The sequence below is a fragment of the Gadus macrocephalus genome, chromosome 20 (genome assembly GCF_031168955.1).
Source record: "Gadus macrocephalus chromosome 20, ASM3116895v1".
Classification (NCBI taxonomy): Eukaryota; Metazoa; Chordata; class Actinopteri; order Gadiformes; family Gadidae; genus Gadus; species Gadus macrocephalus.
The window spans coordinates 22,366,545-22,370,788 of NC_082401.1; positions in this window are offsets into that span (position 1 = coordinate 22,366,545).

Below are 4,244 nucleotides of genomic sequence, written 5' to 3' on the forward strand. Positions count from 1 at the left end.
GCCACGCTACTCAGCGTGTATGCTCCAACCCTAACATCCGATAGTGAGTCTAAAGACTCCTTTTACCAAGCACTGGATGAGGCTCTCCACCGGGTCCCAAAGAACGATAAGATCTTCTTGCTTGGGGACTTCAACGCTCGAGTTGGGCAGGACAGTGGTATATGGAAGGGAGTACTTGGCAGGCATGGGATTGGTCAGGCCAACGCAAATGGCATGAGGCTACTCACCCTCTGCTCTGAGCACAACCTGACCATAACTAACACCATCTTCCAGCAAAAGAACAAATTTAAAGCATCATGGATGCACCCACGTTCAAAACATTGGCACCTGATTGACTATATCATCGTGAGGCGTAGCGACATCAGAGATGTTCGTCTAACCCGGGCCATGAGAGGTGCAGAATGCTGGACAGATCATCGCATGATAATGACCAAGGTCCTCATGAAAGTGCGTCCCCCGATGCGGAAACGTGGATCCAGTAGGAGGCGCTTAGACTGTGCCCGTCTGGAAGACACCATGACTAGGAACGAGTTCCGTCGCTCCCTGGCAGAGAAACTAGGGGAGCTGGAACTTCTCTTGAGTGGTGAAAATGCCACAGAACAACAGTGGACCGCTGTTACTGCAGCCCTTCATGAAGCAGCAGCCCAAACGATTGGCTTTAAAAGCAAGAACCATCAAGACTGGTTTAATAACAACTCTGAGTCAATCCATAACCTGCTAAGCAACATGCACAAAGCACATCAGGAAACCCTAAATAACCCCTCATCCAGCACTACCAGGCAGCGATGGCAGAAAGCTCGACAGGAAGTGCAGAAAACTCTGCGGACCATGCAGAACGAGTGGTGGACGGAGAAGGCACAGGAAATTCAGTCATTCGCCGATATAAATGATATGCACAATTTCTACAACGCAGTGAAGTCTATCTACGGCCCAAGAAGTCACTGCATCACTCCCCTGAAATCAGCAGATGGGCTTAAAGTCCTGAAAGACCAGGAAAGCATCCTAGGGAGGTGGGCTGAGCATTTTAATACACTGCTGAATCAGAATTCTGATGCAGACTTCACTATCTTGAAGGAACTGCCTGAATTTCCCTCTATGGACCACCTCAGCCAACCTCCAACCTTCCTGGAAGTTCTGTCAGCTGTCCGCACCCTGAAGAATAACAAGTCTCCCGGCTCTGACAATATCCCTGCAGAACTGCTTAAACAGGGAGGGTATCTGTGCACAAGAACATTACACCAGTACATCACCAAGGTTTGGGCTGATGAAAACATCCCACAACAATGGAGAGATGCCAGCATTGTTACCATATTTAAGAACAAAGGTGATAAGGCCATCTGTGGTAACCATAGGGGCATATCACTTCTTGCTGTGGCAGGCAAGGTCCTGGCCAAGGTGATGCTTCGAAGGCTCATTAACAACATCACAGACTCAATGCTACCCGAGTCACAGTGCGGGTTTAGAAAGAACAGGAGCACAGTCGACATGGTCTTCACAACTCGGCAACTCCAAGAAAAGTGCAGGGAGCAACATAAAGACTTGTTTATGGTTTTTGTCGACCTATCCAAAGCCTTCGACACTGTGAAGAGAGATCTCTTGTGGGATGTCCTAATGCGGATTGGTTGCCCCATCAAGTTCGTCAACATCCTCTGTCAATTTCACGATGGAATGACTGCTAGGGTGTCCATAAGAGGTCAAGTGTCTAACCCTTTCCCAGTGTGCACAGGGGTAAGACAAGGGTGTGTATTGGCACCAATGCTTTTTAACATCTTCCTCTTATGCGTCACCCAGCTTCTGCACAAGGGTATTGAAGAAAACAGTGGGGTGGCAGTAGAGTATAGGCTGGATGGTAACCTCTTTAACATCAGGAGGCTGCAGGCGAAAACCAAACTGCATAAAGTAAGGATACTTGAGATGCAGTATGCAGATGATTGGGCTATTGTATCTCACTCTCCACAAGGCCTCCAGTCTGTTCTAGATGCAGCAGTTAGGGCATACAGCAGGATGGGGTTGACCATCAATACAGCCAAAACAGAGGTAATCTGCCAATGGAGTACCAACATCCCACCCACACCCCCCGTCTTCACTGTAGCAGGGGAAAAACAGTCAGTTGTTCCATCTTTCAAATACCTGGGGAGCATTATATCTGGAGACAACAGCATTGACAGTGAGGTCCAAAACAGGTTAAATCAAGCATCAGCTGCCTATGGGAGACTCAGGCGCCGGGTTTTTCAGAACAAGAACCTTAATTTAAACACAAAAATCAGTGTCTACCAAGCAATCTGCATCACCACCCTCCTCTACAGCTGTGAAGCCTGGGTTACTTACAGCCGCCACATCAAGTCCCTGGAACAGTTTAACATCCGCTGTCTGCAGCGCATCCTAGGAATCACTTAGCGTGACCGAGTGCCGCACACTGAGATCCTTCGGAGGACAGGCTGCCAAAGTATTGAGGCCACAATCACTCGGCACCAACTGCGTTGGCTGGGGCATGTGACAAGGATGCCCTACAACCGTCTGCCCCGCAGAGTGTTATATGGCCAGCTACACCAAGGCCAGCGCTCTGCTGGAGGTCCAAAGAAACGCTTTAAAGACCAGATGAAAGTGGCGCTTAAAAAGTGCAAAATAAAACCTGGAGACCTGGAGAACATGGCTGCTGACCGCAACACCTGGCGGCAGCTGTGTCTAGATGGGACCAATACATTGGAGGAAGAAAGGACTGCCAGAAGACATCAAAGAAGGCTCAGGAGAAACACACCCACACCCATGACTGCCAGCAACACCAATACCATGTATACATGCCCTACCTGCAACAGAGCCTGTGGATCCAGGATTGGGCTATTTAGCCATCAGAGAACTCACCGGTAAAAGACAAAGATGGACGTCATCATCGGACTCGATGGACAACAAAAGAAGAAGTGTGTGTGTCTGCCTTGACAGATGAGTTGGCCCTGTCTATTAAACAGAATGACAGCCCACTGGTCCAGCATATTCTTGACCAAAGATCCCATTTCTTGGGAGCACCCTAAAGAATATTGCATTTATCTTAGTGTGTGTGTGTGTGTGTGTGTGTGTGTGTGTGTGTGTGTGTGTGTGTGTGTGTGTGTGTGTGTGTGTGTGCGTGCGTGCGTGCGTGCGTGCGTGCGTGCGTGCGTGCGTGCGTGCGTGCGTGCGTGCGTGCGTGCGTGCGTGCGTGCGTGCGTGCGTGCGTGCGTGCGTGCGTGCGTGCGTGCGTGCGTGCGTGCGTGCGTGCGTGCGTGCGTGCGTGCGTGCGTGCGTGCGTGCGTGCGTGCGTGCGTGCGTGCGTGCGTGCGTGTGTGTGTGTGTGCACGCATGAGAGACAGTAAGGTCAAACCAAGGCTTGGTAGACAAATAGAAAGCATTTGTATTACAGTAAAATGTCCTGCAACATGATTTGTCTTGCCTTCCTTGCCAAAGCTTATTTTCATCACAGAATATAAACAACATCTATGGACAGCAGAAAGACACACAGCAGTGATTCATAAAACCAAACTGAAATGATTTAATTGATTGTCATTGGTCACGACACCATCTAACCATGGGGTAAATTGTTGGTTGGGGCAGCCTTGTAAGGGTGTATTTTGGATTGATTCTGGGAGAGGGCTGCGGGAATAGCCCTAGCTCTCCTCTCCGCTGCTCAGAAAGCAGAACCGCGTGTTCGATCTTGTAAACGGCCTCGGTGAGGAGATGGGAATCTGTGTGCGCATAATATGCACATGTGTGTATTTGAAAACCCTCAGCATGAATACTTCATGATATAGTCCAATGGGACATAATAGAAGGCTTGTGTAATGCCCATGGTGCCAAAATATACTAATTGAACAACTGCATAAGTAATAAACCAATCAATTAATTAGAAAGAGGAAGAAAGAGAGTAAAATGGCACAACAAGTCCTAATTATATCTGTAGGTTAAGTCCCTAGAGAGCTCCATAAACCCTCTATGATAGATCTAGATAAATAGACGCTAGATAGATAGATTGAAATATAGATGGATGGATGGATGGATGGATGGATGGATGGATGGATGGATGGATGGATGGATGGATGGATGGATGGATGGATGGATGGATGGATGGATGGATGGATGGATGGATGGATGGATGGATGGATGGATGGATGGATGGATGGATGGATGGATGGATGGATGGATGGATGGATGGATGGATGGATGGATGGATGGATGGATGGATGGATGGATGGATGGATGGATGGATGGATGGA